Source organism: Scatophagus argus, chromosome 15 (assembly GCF_020382885.2).
Source record: "Scatophagus argus isolate fScaArg1 chromosome 15, fScaArg1.pri, whole genome shotgun sequence".
Taxonomy (NCBI): domain Eukaryota; kingdom Metazoa; phylum Chordata; class Actinopteri; family Scatophagidae; genus Scatophagus; species Scatophagus argus.
Window position 1 is genome coordinate 18,763,467 of NC_058507.1, and position 16,185 is coordinate 18,779,651.

At 40.6% G+C, this 16,185-nt stretch overlaps 1 protein-coding gene across 1 annotated transcript in view; it reads right to left on the reverse strand.

Moving 5' to 3' along the window:
- LOC124072261 (leucine-rich repeat and fibronectin type-III domain-containing protein 2) overlaps window positions 1-10,035 on the reverse strand; it is a 117,056-nt gene extending 107,021 nt beyond the window's left edge. The window contains exon 1 of the mRNA XM_046413512.1: window positions 9,411-10,035. The gene's annotated coding sequence lies outside the window, so the exon portion shown is untranslated. The remainder of the gene's footprint in view (window positions 1-9,410) is intronic.
- Window positions 10,036-16,185: the final 6,150 nt, after the last annotated feature.

Consider the following 16,185-nt stretch of genomic DNA (forward strand, 5'->3'; position numbering starts at 1 on the left):
GCTCATATGGATCGATTCCACCGATTTTACAAATTATTTCAAGGAACCGAGCCTTTGGGACAGGGCCCAGCTTGTCTCGGTACGGTCCATTTTTTCCATCCTCTCTCTCTCTCTCGCAGCACCGTATCTAATGCGAAGTGATGTAAGCAAAAAAATTCGCCCGCAAAAATGGACGACCGCTGCACACAATGCATTGCGAGATCACGTGCCCTTTCGAGCCCCATACTTGAACAACAAATGGCACAATATGTTGCATACTCATCCATGTTACATCAGATGTCCCTCAAATAGCAACTTTGGAATATCAATACCAGCCAAACTTCACAAACAGACATCGAAATGACATACACTTAAATTTTTCCATTTTTTTCCCTATATATTTATTTATTTATTACAGTTGTGAGCAACTGCTCCATTTGCTTTGTCTATTGCATCAAAAGCAGTGTCACTCAAAAATCAACCATATCTATTTTATTGTGTTATTTCTGCAGTGTGAACACAGTACATGCTGAAAACCTGCTTAGAACTCAGTGTGTTTTGGGACACAGCAACAGTCAGTCAGATTGAATGAGACTCCCACTGGCGCATATTGTACTGGGTATAAAGCTACCAGAGAGACATTGACATTCGGGGTCAGATAACCAATATTAACAGTTTATATCCTGTTGTGAGTGTGTAAGTGCTGGGAGATATTTTTGTTAGTGTCACATAGCTTATTTTGAGTAAGGATGGCTCAGTCAAAAGGGTCATTATGTTGAGAAAGATTTTAAAAATTTTACTGAAGTTATTACACTTTATACTCCAATGACCATGAACGTTCTTCCCATAGTAAATCATCCAGCAGTTGTTGAGACATTTCACTCTAAACCAAACATCAGCCTCATGTTTGCAGAAAAAAGAAAAGCTGAAACCATCACATATTTCATGACACAACACTGGACCAAAATGGTGGATAGATTGACCCCAACTGCTAGTTCAACCATTCTTGAAAAATATGGGGATTTTGGAATATAGACAGAAATACAGACCCAACCCTGTCTGAGAAATTATATTTATGGTAAATGCATTTACAAATAGTTTAAGGTGGTCATGGTGGATGGTGCAGAACTCTGACGCCAGAAGCCATAGTTCAAGAACAGCCTGTGGTTAGGTTCAGCCATCAAAAGCACTTTGGTTAATGTCAGGTTAATGTTGTTTTTTTTCTATTAAATATTCCAGAAAACAAATGGAAAATGTTGTCAGTGAATATTTTACTGATATGAACTACATCAACATTTTTGCTACTTTCCACATACATTATTTAACACTTCCTGATCATTAGAAAGTAACTGGTTGGTGTTACATTCCTCACATGAATATAATTTGCTTTGCTTTATTTCGAGGAGACTGGGCTGGCAGGCATATGAGATGACACGGTGTAAAATATTGTATCCCACTGATGTAGCAAAGTTGTATGTTGCTTCCTTCAACAAAATTAACCATGTCAAGGAAGGAAGTGTATCTCTCAACTTGACCTCCAACCACAGTCAAAAGCTTTCACTACACTAATGTGTGGCTGTGTGTGTTTGCATGTGTGCACTTTAACAACTACACAGGCTTATAAGGTGAAAAACATCTTGCAGTCAAATCCTCTGCAATTTCTCTTAACTGAAAGCCTAATAAACAAGCAAAACAAAAGGTTGACGTTCAAAAGCGGCGCCGAGGGAACACTGTGTGCATACTGTGGGCTCATGCTGACTAAGAGATGTACACTCACTGCTGTGAGACAAGGACAGCGCTTTGCAAAGAACCCATCAACAGAGCAATCATCGGGGAGGACCCCAAAGGAGCACAGTGAGATTAAAGGCCTGCTATCAATTTATCAAAGACGCTGCTGAGAGGGAACTTCAACTTTAAAGCAGAATTGGGACATTTTCTGCCTAATGACTGCAATTTATAACAGAGCATGGATGACTCTGAAACTGAAATCTTGAGAGCCAGTTATAATGAGCACTTAAAGTTGCACCCATGTGAATTGTACTCATTGATGGTGCTAGCGATTCTGCGACACAATATGTTGATATCTCAGAAGAATTCCGGTCAAAAGGGCCATATACACAACATAGTGCTCAAGGTAATAGTGTAGCATGTGCCAAATGGGGTTTAGCACAGTCAGGGCATTCAGTGTCCAGCAAGCAGAATGTCTAATTTTTTATCTGCTTTCTTTTCATTCCCTGCTGCGATATTCCCTGCAGCTGAAAAAAGACAGTCCCCTATGAGTAGTGGCAATTGACCTTTTGGACCCACTTTGGGTGACTCTCACTGTCTTGTCATAAAATTTCATGCATAATAAGCAGGACCACGAAACCTTCATCCAGTCAGTGTTTTTACTCCTGTTTGCCAACGACAGTGACTCATTGCTTCAGTCTGTTTTTTTTTTTCACTATTCCTTTATTTTTCTCTGAGCCTCAGGGTGATAAGCGTCTCCATCCCCTCTCTAAATTACAGCTTCTTCACAGCAGCGACATCCCCAGCAGAGCTTGAATGTTATCACTCCGCACCGGCACGAGGAGCTCTCCATCTTAGATCTCTAAACAGTTTTTGTTGCTAAGCTTGGGGCCCAGTTGCACATCAGTGAGTAAGAGGAGCCGGCCAAGCCGAGCTGCTGTCATGCTCTCAGTGATAACTTCAGCAATGGCCATGTTCTTTCACAACACAGTGGGAGATAAGTGTAGGTTGGTTATGTGGGAGCTTTTGAGTATATGTTTTGGAAAATGAAGATTATTCTCCAACTGTGTTGTACTCCGGAAGCCACATTAATTCAAGACATTAAAATATTGTAAATGTGGATAAATACGGCTGAGAATGTGTGTGTGTCTCCATAAATGAGCGTGCAGTGTGTGGAGTAACAGAACTATATCAGGCGTTTCCCCCACTCATATGTTACACATATGCAATCTGCCCAAATATATTAATAGCCACCCCAGTTTCTTGTAGCCCAAAGGCAAGCTTGACTTACAAGGTCAAGAATGAACTTAAAACAACGGCAGTTGAAAATCCAGTGGTTTGAATTCTGCCAAGAAAACATCTCAAATATGACCAAATATGACCGAAGCAAGTGACCGAAATGATTTACTTGCCATACAGGCCTTTGGACAGTTATTGTCATTTATTACAAAGCATACAACTAACAGGTAACAATTACATTCAGTTTTTGACAAGCTCCTCCAACTCCTGCTGAAACCATGGATGTATTAAGGAGACACACAGCTTATGATTAGTCAATAATTCAGGAATATAGGCTCTGACACAACCCAAGGCATCATGGGATTGCCAACAAGCCTACAACCATGCTAACAATATCTGTTTTAAAACACGGAAAAATGGATAAATAATCACAGAAGGCATTCAGTATCAGTTTTATTATTACGGATCCATATGAAGATGCCACTAATGTTAACTCGGTTTGTTTCTCTGGTTGTTTCTCAAACGTAAAATGACTAAAATTTTTCATAAAGCTATAAAAACAACTAGATGGAAAAGGGTATGGTGATGTGACAGTTGGAAAGGAATCAGTTGGGAATATTTTAATGTTAAGCTATTAGACTGTTGGTTTACCATTGCAACAGAGCACACTCCTGTTAATACCCTGTGTGTGGTTCACCTTGGAGTTAAATTACACTTTAACTTGTATCCCAGTGTGGATGAGAAACCCTGAAAGTGGAGGAAATCAGCCACTAAAACCACAGACTGTCAGTATTAAAAATTGGTCCCTCGAAAATGGTAGTTAGCATGTTTCCAGACACTGACATGGTGGCATGTCACCTTTCTCCTCAGAGGCTGTGAACCACAGAGCCTGCGAGCTGTAAATTACTGTAACAGATAAGCGTACATTACACCACAAGTTTGCTGACGGAAAGCCAGGTCACAGTGAATCGGAGACACTGAGCGCAAAGGACAAGTCTGCTTTTATTTAACATTGCAGAAAACAACACTTTTTTATCGGCTTTCAGGAGAACATTAATTTGTTTTTTGGGTTTTTTTTTTAACAAAACTCTTGTACTACCTTCTTTTTTAATAAAATAAAGTCCCTGTGCATATTATATGTCAGTCACATATATTATTATGTCAGTCACATGTACTTGTCATATCCCCCCATATTTATATTTTTATTGTGTGTGACCCTGGACATCACATGGCTGCCCTCTGTTCCCAGTCTTTGAGCTACACTGAATCCTCTGTGAGTAGCAAAAGCCTCAACTCTGAGGCTTTTAAAATGTAAAGGTTTGTGGAAAAACAGTAGCTTGAGTGGGTTGGAACTGCTGACTATGATGAACGAAAACGCTATTAAATGACTGGGGCCACTGTATTCAAAAGTGCAACAGCAACAACATCAGAGAATTCACGTGGGAGAGGAGAAGGGGGTGACAGCAAAATTAGAATGTCAGCTCTCAGTGCTCACAGGCCTATTGAATGTAGAAATCAAACAAAGGAACCAACATGAAACATAAAGGGAGGGAGTAAGAATTCGGTTTTTGTAATCTGACTCATGGTATAATTTTTCCTAATGTATTTAAAGGGCTTAGAGTTTGAGTCATGCCTCAGACACACTGTCGCCCATATTGGTTCCATAATTACTGCACCACAAACATCTTCCCATTGTCTTGAAGTGTTCTGAAGTTTCACATCTGTAGCTGCTGCTGTATCTCTGTGTCCCCGCGGTCATATTGGTCAGTCAGCACTGACATCTTAATGTTCCGACTAGTGTTTCACAAAGAAAAGGAGACATTGCCTATGTAAGCTCCCAGAGGTTCTCTCTAAAGCTCCACAATGGCTCTGCCCACAGTCTGCAGCTCACTTTGATATATTCTGGAGTCAAGTGCTTCCTTCTGAGACGTCCAGGAAAAACCACATCACAGCACCGGTGGAGCAGTGTGGCCATGAGGACACAGCACTGGCAGATGGACTAATACCAACCGAATTCCAGTTCTTCATTTCTCTTGATATGAACTACTTAGTCATTCACTTTTAGGGGCTCACTGTCATGAATATGAAGTCCTAAAGTTACGAGAGGTTATCTGCTTCTTGATTTTGATTAGCTGGTTTGACACAATGGAAAAAGCAGTTTGACTTATTAGTGTCTTGAAATTTTAAGGTGATTGTGAGAATGTGGTTCATTGTCAGTACATATTGTTACATATTTTAACTTTAATGCCACCCACTCTTCCCAAGCGGGGAATTCTGGAACAACTTTCAACAACTTCAGAAGCACATGGAGAAGGAAAATAGTCTTGGAGCCACAAGACTGGAGCACAAAAAGATGAATCACAGACAGCTAGTCCAATGAAAAGTAACTAAAACTTTTGCATGTTTGAGTATATACTGATGCTATGATTTTTGTACTTTCACTGAAATGAAATTACATTAAAAATACAAGTAAAATTTTGCAGGATTTTTACCTCTCACACAGTGTAAAAGTATCGAGGCACCTGATCATTACACCAACAGAGACTTGAATGACACGGCATTCTAAACACATAAACAGCTTCCACTCTTCTGAGAAGGCTTTCCACAGGATTTTGGGGTGTTTCTGTTTGCATTTGTGAGGTCAGGCACTGATGTTGGACGAAAAGGTCTGGCTCACAATCGCCGTTCCACTTCATCCTAAAGGTGACCTTGCTTTGTGCACTGGGGCACAGTGACGCTGGAATAGAAAAGAGCCTTCCCCAAACTGTTGCCACAAAGCTGGAAGCATAGCATTGACCAAAAGGTCTTGGTATGCTGAAGCAGGTTTCCGTTCACTGGAAGTAAGGGGTCAAGAACGACCCCTGAAAAACAGCCCCATCCCATTACTTTTGTCTGTACAGTGCATTTCTACAATGTGGTATTGCTACTCCTACATTTAAGCTCCTTCATTGTTCTTCAGATGCTGGGAAACTCGAGGATCCACACATCAACCCTAACCCTAACTATTATTATTCAGACCCCATATGCATAATAATGTTCACATATACATGGGTGTGAGCTGACAGTTTTTAAGGGTGTGGTTGGAATGAAAAAATGGGAAATGTGGAGTTCTCTAGAGCCTCTTTAACACGAAGTCCATTCCTGCAAATGCTGGGGCTCCACCCAAGCAGCTGATTCCTCTAAACACTGCATGAAGTGCCTGCTTCACTCTGCACATATGCCATATACAGCAGCTGAGCTGTAGTCATTAGGCATGAATGCAAACAAAAGACTAACTCAGTGACAACAGGAGCCTTGATTGAATTCATCAGGGAAATGTCTCCCTCTATTGCATGGCATTTTAAGGTGAAGAAGCACATAAATATGCCCTGCAGCTGTGTATTCCCAAGAAGTGCTTTAATGTATGTGCATTAGTTTCCAGATCAAGCGCATCTGACTGCCTGCATAGTGGCTCCTCCTAGCTACTGTTTTGGATTTATTTATTTATTTGTTGTGTTTTCTGTGCACCCGGCTTGTTCTGCTGGTGAAGGTTAGGAAGTAAAACCATAAGGAAGAGTTTTCTTAAAAGGAACCAAGCTCCACTTTTCTTCACACAGCAGACTTGGAGATAAGAGCTGTGTAGAGACACCACAGAGGAGTTCAGGCAAAATCCTAAGTTACTTCCCACTTAATATTTGAACTTCAACTGTCTTCTGTCGAAGCTGTTCCATGTTAACGAGAACCAAACAGGAGCTATATCCCCTCCCTATTATTTCAGTGTGTGTGCAGTTTAATAAAACAGTCCTCCCATTTCTCCCACCTCTCTCTCTCATAATTTCCCTTGCAAAACAACAACTTTCTAGCATTCTCTGGGAGCCTCGTGTGCATGTCGAGCCTCTCCCCAAGGTAAAACTGGCCTACTTCTGAGTGCGTCCTTAGCATCAATCTGCTGTACCAGTAAATTGCATTTGCCTGAGATTGCAGGTTATCTCATCTGTCAAAGCAGGCCTATCAATTTCACAGAGCCATCTCGACAGAAGGCATTAACCCTCCAGCATCATTCTGGCATCAAGCATTGACAGACAATAACTGCTAGTGATGTCAACATATCAGATCAGCACTGTTGACAGTTGTGTTGTGTCTGCTAGAAGTGAGAGACTAAAGACCTGAATAGCAATTCTTGCAAACTGAATAAAAATGATTTAAACGGTTCCGGCTCATGTTGTTCTCTGGATAGAATAGCATGATTATGTAATTTAAAAGGACAACAAGCCACACTGAAGGTGGAAACAATAGGTGAGTCTAATAAAACTATTTGACAGGGCTGCTGTGTAGCCAGCAGGTAATAAAACTGAAGGCTGAAGTTGAATATAAAAGGTTGGAAATGATGTAGACGATGTATTTGCTCAAAAACAGATAACTGTAAATTTTGTTCATGTTATTAATACAATGATGTAGTTATTTATTACTGAGACCTGTGGAATTCAACGGAAATTTTATTTTAAAGGGACTCTACAGTAACTTAGTGTTATACTTTTATATGTCTGTATGACTTACAGGGACAGATTAAAAAAAATAAAAAAATAGAATGGCCGTATTTGAAACAATAGACGCTGAGGTATCCTGACCTTTAACCTCAAGTACTGTATAGCTCAACCTCCCAATAGATCGTTCTAAATCCTTCAGTTGTGTTTCGGTATGTTTTTGTTTTTGTTTTCACTGCTTTGACATAGGCAGAGTTCGGTTATAAAAATGTGATGTCACATACTGCGGTGCCCTCCAGCCACACCCATGTGGTCCTGATGTAGCAGATGAGATCATTTTTAAACTATAAACACTGAATAACACTTTTCCACTGGAGTTGGTGGAGACCCAAACAGAGTTAAGGGAGTTAATATTGGTCAGAAACACAACAGATGATATTGTTGCTCCCCAGCTGCTGGATGTGTAAACAATTAACTGTCTGTTAGCCAATCTGTTGTATTAATTTAAAAGATATGTATATCACTGTCATGTCTACTGCCCCCAAATGACAAAAACAATCACTTATTGCAGGTAGATGTAGAGAATTAGTTGTGTTTTCACTGGTTTTCAGAAACTGTCTGGAGATTATCAAAAGTTGATAATGCTACTCTGATGTAATCTAATTCATTGTTCTTGTGCTAAAGTTATGCACTGAGCTGATACTGTAATCAAAGAAAAGAAGATAAGATTAAGGCTCTTTATTGTTCTGTTAGATTATCTATTTCTGGTCTATCCAAAGACACATCTACTCAAATAAATAATATCTATAGCAGTAAATTGTAAAGTATAGATATATAGAGCGCACTTCTCATGTGGGTCATTTTTTGTGTAATTCTGTTTAATTCTGAGTAATTCTGTTGTATGTTATCAGTAAAATACAGGACTTTGCTCGGAAACACCTCCTCAATCTGTATTCTCTTTAGGAGAATAAGCAGCCGTTCAGATGTCAGTAAATGCCCTGCTGTGGGTGTCCAAACGTTCCCTCCTACTGCACTTCCATACTTCTGTGCGCTGTCCGTGGTGCTGGACAGCCTTCACTGACCGAGCTCCACTCTCTACCTCCACACTCGGATTTCTTACCGGGAGCCCGAAAGTGGCATGCTGCCACTTGTAATCCACAGAAGGGTGGTGATTACAGTGGGTGGTGGCGTTGCACTGCTGCCAATGGAGCATCATGAAGGCCATCGATCCCTTAACCACACACACACACGCGCGCAGCCGCGTCCGTATGCGCACACACAACCAAAAACGTACTCAACGCGTGAAGGGACTGCGAGTTTAATCAACTAATCAGCACATTTAGGAAATGTATAATTTTCCCATGTATACATATAAACACAGCCGTGGATTCGTGTAACTTAAAGGCAATTTAATAAATGTCTGTAATCTGTAATCACAAGGGACCGTTTTGGGAAGAGTAGGCTATTCTTTCCCTCCTCTCTCTCTCACACACACACATACACACACACACACAAACCACACACATTGGCAGAAGCACAAAACGCGCACGTTTATGCACACCCAGGATTAGTATGCGTCGGGCACAGCTATCCATCGTCTCAGTTTTTCCGTGAAACGCTGAAACCTTTCCCACAATACAAGAATGAAAACAAAAAACCGCACGGAGCTCCGCTGCACCGAACTGATTTCCGCAGATCAGGTTACTTTCTGTGGATACCTGTAATTGTCCAAGAGTGTGAGCCACCCTCCAACCCATTAACAGCCTGCCTCTCATTATAGGCAACATAAAACCCAGACCTTGTTGTAACCTCTAGGCAGTGTTTTTGTATTTGGATCCATTCGGTTTGTTACATTTTTAGGCAACCTAATTAAAGGTGAAATTAAAGATTCACCACATAAAAGGATAAAAAACAACACAGTAGAGTACTAACAGCAAATCTAATCTTTGAGGAGTCCACGGCAGTCAGAGCTCCTGTGCGCATCAGACAATTATTTCTTACCTTCAAAGACGGACAAGTATCCATTGTGTGCCACCGCAGGCTCTGTACAGTATATTCTCTCCCCCTGGTGCGAGGCTACAGCCGCTCCCTTCCCATTCATCCACTAATTCCAGGAGACGAACTGCATCACCAGCTGCCTACCGAGCCGCATGTCGCTTCCTCTCTCGCACTTCTCTCGCCTTGACAAATGTTTCCACCAGCAGATGCTCTGGAAACCTGCGCTTTTGCCTGGAGCCAAGCTGCGACGAAGAGCTTCACAGAATATTTGTAGTTTCTCCTTCAAGTAAAAATAACCAGCTCGCTGATGTGTGGGCTCGTCTATCTATTTCCAGGCGTGTTTTTAGAGAGTGTTGCTACATGGCGAAGGGTCCCCCCCCCCCGACGATTTTCTCCCCGCGGTGCTGTATAGTTACTTGTCAGTGGAAACACAATATGTCCTTGTAATTGTTTGCCCCTCTTTGGCTACAAGCTCATCCAAGCCGAAAGTTTAAAAGAGGTGCAAATCGTACATCCAGTAGAAAGTTTTATCTCAATAAATCAGGAGTTTCTTGTCTGTCCGAGAGCCAGATGATGGAGAGGTGCGACTATCGGCGTGAAGTCTCTGCGCTAGAAAGACTGCAATGGAGCGGCGGGTAACCCTAGATGGCACAAACAGAATGAAGTATCGCAGAGCCCATCGTGAGGAGAGGCAAAGGGAGCAGAGGCGGACAGGTCAGCTAGAACTACAGCGCCTTTACGCCAACGGACGCGGGAGTAAGATCGTAGCGGTGATTACGCGCTAAGGATCCACTTTGGCACGGTCAGCAGCCCGTACCCTGTTGTCTGCAGGAGATTAAGGGCCGACTACGGATTAGTGTGTGCTTAGCTGTGTTAAGCGTTCACACCAACAAAGTAGCCCATCAGGACAGTGAGCAACCTTGCTCTTGCATTGTTTGTCTGTTCCAGAAAAATGCCATTATGGTGTGCGCTGTTTGTCGCCGCAGAAAGATGTGCATGGAAGCTTTCTTGTTAAATCCCACAACTGCTGATTGCAACCCGTTTGACCTTCAGCCACCAGGAGAGCTCACTTCCCTGTTGGAACACTGACACAGCAAGAGACACAACTACTGCGTGTCCTGGCTCAGTGGTTAAGGGACAAGTGAATGAATTAAGGAATTAATCATGATTAGCTCTTCAGTAAGTGTATGCAGGACTGTAGGCCATGAAGATATTGAAGAACAACGCTGTTATATCAGTGTTTCCCACTGGTGTATTTCGTTTTATGCCACTTTGTACTTCTACATTAAACTTCAGAGGGAATATTTTTACTGCAGTACATTTGTTTTAAAAGCTACAGTTACTACCTACATTTGTGATAATATAATAATACATAATAAAATATGACACTGATAGGCCTGAAAAGGTTAAAGCAATTCACAAAAATGCAAACATTAAACTCTAAATAGGCAATAGAAATGCAGAATGCCTTGTTGATTTTGTGGCCTATAAGTTTTATCTTTTAGAAGAAGTAACCATATATTTGACAAATAATCATATATGACTTTAATAACACCAAATAACATGTTTGTTTTATAATTTATGTTTAACCAAAAAACTGAAAAATCTTTCTCTGAGGTGCTTTTGTTGCTAAACCTCAATAAAACATTGCCAGAGAACATAATCCAGGCAGCAATTATTTTTCTAATCAACTGTTATCGACAAAACAAATTGGTAGTATATGAACACATATTTTAAAAGACTAAATTCTTGCTTTTGTTTGGACTGCAAAGCTTATTAACTGGACAATCCATAATGATCTGAGCGTATTCTCTTGAGCGGAAAACATCTTTTCTCATTATTTGCTGTTGATTCTGATTTCCATGGACTCCAGTCAAGGTGAATCCATTGATGTGTCTTTAGTGGTTGGACATCAGGCAGGATTTTGTCCTCTAGAGTTCTTCCCTGGCAGCTGTCTTGTATCTGTTGTAGCTGTTGTAGCTGTGGTAGTGGAAGTCTCTCCCTCCCCTCCTCTTTCCGCCTCTGTGCTTGCCGTGTTTGTTGTCAATGCAGACTGTAGGCGACATGGTTGCTGTGCCTCTCTAGCCCACTGTGCCATTGATTTGTGTTCATATCCTCTTTTCAAATCCTCTTGAAGCAACATTTAGTGAGCTCAGATGTTTGATTATTTCAATTAGATCAAATAAAGAAAATATCTGAGAGTTTGCAAGCTAGAAATGTTGTGTAAAGTGTCAAAGCTGCACCTCTGCCTATACAACACAGCAGGAGTGCAGTACTATCAACACTGCTGTTTGCAAGCTGTTTTACTTCACCTTTTCACACTGCTTTTAGTGCCGTGAGGAAACCCTGAGCTGTTTCTTTAACATTTGGCACCTTAGCTGCAGTTTAAAAGGGGTCCAGCTAAACTGGAACTTGCATGCGTTTATCAGGCAGCTGTGTGCTAAACTGGACCTGACTGCTGTGTCAAAACAAGCACAGGTTGAGCTGAACTGTCTGAGCCATCCATCTCAGATGTGTCAGAGGACCTCAAGATCATGTGCAGCACCGGGACTAGGCGTGTCAGATGGCTTACCAGCATGCACTGGGGCAATGAAAGTGAGGATATATTCATTTTTCCCTTTCTGAAAATCTTATCATTTACACATTTACAACCCCCCAAACACACACACACAGGGTCAGTTCAGACAAAGAAGTGAAAAGGACAGTCAATCAGGCTACTTTCATCAGGCCTTGTACACATCCCCGTTGTTAGGTTTGTTAGGTTATCAGTAACCCTCCTCCTGGCATAAGACAGGATTTGGGGAAAGAGCAACATCTTTAATTGTAACTACACAAATAACCTGAATATAGTGCTGCCTTCAAAGACTGTCAGGATTTTAGAACTTCTACAGATGGTCCGAGCTGTATAAAACTGTGGTGATAGTAAACTTTATGACTCTAAACATCAGTTTAACAGCAGGTTTAAGTTTAATCCCAGATACCTCTGACCTCTACAGGAGTTTAGCTGATTTCCATAGGACACAGCAGCTGGGTTCAGATTACACTGCGGCTTCCGAGGACATAGCAGTGGGGTTTGGGGTGATCATGTGATTCTGACTGAGACTATACAAACAATTTAAACCCATCCTAAACCTTAGACAGTTAGACCCCACAGTTAATGACAGTGCAACAGTCCCACAATATTCAGCACAAAGGCTGTAATTCAAACCTTGTGTTCATTTCAGGGTGTTTTATGAGACTGGCGAAAAGGATAATAAACCACACTATCTCTTATTTCATTTTGACACATAGTTGTGGTTGTTGTGACTCTTGTGCACAGCCTTTGAGCCATGGAAAAGTCATTATAACAATGATTCCAAACAAGGCTTTTAGCTACCATTATATTACAGTGAAAGTGTTATAAGTAGGCTGTAAATATCCCTGTGTAAATGGAACTGGAGACAAGAGCTGTTTTCAAGTACATTTCATTACCAAAAATGGGAACAGACAGATGATGGATCAAAAATAAATATAAATGTGTTGTGGAGGACAAAAGTAAAACAAGTTGTGACAAAACCAGGCATTAAACAAGACACAATCAATGGCCTTATATGTACCAAAACACCAAACATGACAAAGCCATGACAACAAAGGCAAAAAAAGGGCAAAAAAATAGTAAAGAGATAGAGAAATGAAGTGGCAGTAAGTGGGCAGCTGAGACATCAGTAATTACTGTTTTCTGTAGGATGACTGGAGTAGAGATACAGGCAGGGTGCAGGAGATGGAGGTAGCTCACAGAGACTGATGCACTTTGATACACTCTTTAAAGCACTCTTTGACCTTAAAACTTGGTCTTTGTGTATGCTTCAAGTCACATTATTGTCAAGGCAGCTTACTGCAGAATAAACAGCCACGCACCATGACAACTTTAAAAGTTAAGTGATAAAGATGTTTTTATTTTTCTTTAAATCCCATGAAAAGACCCAAACAAACAGTGAATTGATCCTACTAAGTGCTGTCTCTATGGCCTTAAAAGGTATAAAAGACACATCCACAAGCCACACTGCTGCATGGTGGACACCAACACACACACACACACACACACACACACACACACACACACACTGTAGTATGTGAGACACAAATAACGATCCAATATTTCACAAAAACAAAGGAAAGATGAGATTAAAATAATCTTTTTGGATAGAACTGCTTTTTTGTCTTCTTTCTCCAGTTGTCATTATCTAATCTTATCTTATCTTGGCACCCTTAAAGGTGCAGCCCAACCAAAAATCCAAACATACAAAATGGCAGAAACCAGCAGCTTACTCTCTCTGGGAAAACATACAAGGTATGTACTTCTCCTGTTTTTGTCAGTTGCTGCACCTGATGATTTGCATCTCAATTCCCCCAGCTTGTCAGTAGAAAATGGGGGAGGATCTTCCAGTTTCAGCGCTTGACAGTTGTTGTCCTCCATGTTTCTGCAGCAACCTGACAACATTATGCTGAAGATGCATGGCGCTGATCTTCTGATGCTCTGTTGCAATCCATCAAAGGTGAAGTGGATAGAGTTCAGTTTGTCATCCTGTTTCTATTGATCTGACGTCTTCTGCACAGACTCAGTTGGCTGTCAGAGTATCGGTGTCTGTGACCTGCTGACATATTGGTCCCTTTGGGATAGCCGTAATTGAATAACCTGCGTAAACACAACACGGTTGTAGAATTAATCTAAAAAAGAGCAAAAAAAAAAAAAAACACACACACACACACAACCACTCACATGACCTTTCATCAAGTGTGTAAAATTAGCTGGAAGTGACTGATGTTGTTCATCTTAAACTTATCATGATCACATGGACATGAATGATGGGAACATGATGTAACTGTTGAATGCCATTAGCTTAAGAGGTAGCTGATGATGAACCCCAAATTCAAAATTGCAAGGGTTGATCACTATTTCTTACAATTTGATAAGGGCAACAACTACACCAAATTTGATGGAAATCCATCCAGAGGTTGTAAGGACATTTCATAAAATGAAAAATAGGCGTTTTAGGCTTAAAAAAAAGTGTCCAGTCATAATTACAGCTGAATCAAAATATTGCCTATAAAATTTTGACCATGTCATGGAACAATCCATTTAGTGTCAGGTACCTCCGCCTGAGCTTCTACATTATTCTTCTACACCATTTTCAGGTCAAGGAAAGCATCCAGTCAATTGTCTCTCTTGAAGAGTGAACTCACATCATCAGTTTTATTATTTTATGCCAATGATAAATGTCTTGCACATGCTCTTTCATCCATATGAGCAATTACTGAAGCAAAGCAGTCAGTGTCACTGACACAAAATGATGAATTAACTGACCAGATGACAGTCAGTGCCTAAATCAGTCAATCAATCAATATGCCACCCTGGGGAGACAGAGAGACATCCGTCTTCTCATGATAGTTGATTTATTTACCGATCACTGAGCACTTAATTTTCCCGGGAAATGTGTTCATTTGCTTTGGACCAAAAATGGAAACCCACTGTAGAATGTTATTGACAATATAATGAAACACTATAGGTCCATGAAGTTTTTTCTTTTTTCTTTTCTGAGTTTGGTTCTTCAGAAAGCCTAAGAGAAGTGTGTCAAATGTTATTATCGATATCTCTCACTCTCTTTCTCTTAATGCTGCTGCCTGTGATTGCTATAGATTTGATAAAAGAAATCAATACGAGATAGTAGCCTGTACCTAGAGTCACCTCTTCACTGACTTCCATGGAGGAAGGAGGGAGTGAACATACTCTCAGAACACAGAGTGTAATGAGAACCCAGTTCCAGTGATACAGTCATTTACAGAAGTGGAACTGAGATGTTGAGTTCTTTTGTAAATTGGCAAATATCTGGTCCAGCCATTCTGAATGTCCAGATCCCTCCCATCTTTTCATCTAAAATTGTGGTAGTAGTGGAGGCTCACACAAAGCACTGATAAAGATGAGATTTGAAGAAAACCATGCATCCATTTCCACAAACAATATGCAGCATGAAGGTGGAAAACACAATCACAATGTCATGATTGCCTTCGAATAAAGCAATTTGATGTAAATCAATAGTTACTGTGTATTCACAATGCAATGTCATTAAACTCGTTGTTGGTATAATGCTCAGGTACCAATACTTTTGCCCATATGGTGAAGCTGTAGCAGGAGATGAGAAATGAACTACATTTTTCATTGAGGAGCAGCAGTGGTTAAAAGCACAGACTCCCCTAATACTGGTAGTGTTAGTATAGCCTGCAAACCCCTTTGCGTGAGCAAAGAGCATGAAGCTCACTAATTCTGGATGCTATAACACTAACATTACATTAATGCTAAAATTTCTGCTGTTTGACATCAAAATATACCAGACAATAAATACTGTATACTATATGTCTTATGTTATGTTGTGCATTATAATAGAAACTGGGTCAATACAATATTACAAGTATTGTTAATGAGCTATACAGGATCATGAATAGAATAACAACAAAAAGACACTTTCCATCGAAAGCCATCAGTCTGCCACATCTATAAGCTCTTTAATCAGTAAAACTCTGAACACACATCAAACTTATCACCACAAACCATTGCTCACAGAGCCTCAGATTTTTTTTATATTAATTAAACAGCCATAAAAACAGAGTAGCTGTGAGCTATCTTGCCTAAAAAATAGTGTTTTTTTCCCCCTAAAATCCATTCCATTCCATGTTTATAACACATCTGAGGATACTTCAGGCAGTGACATTAGTAACCTAATGACTACTTTGTAATGGACCA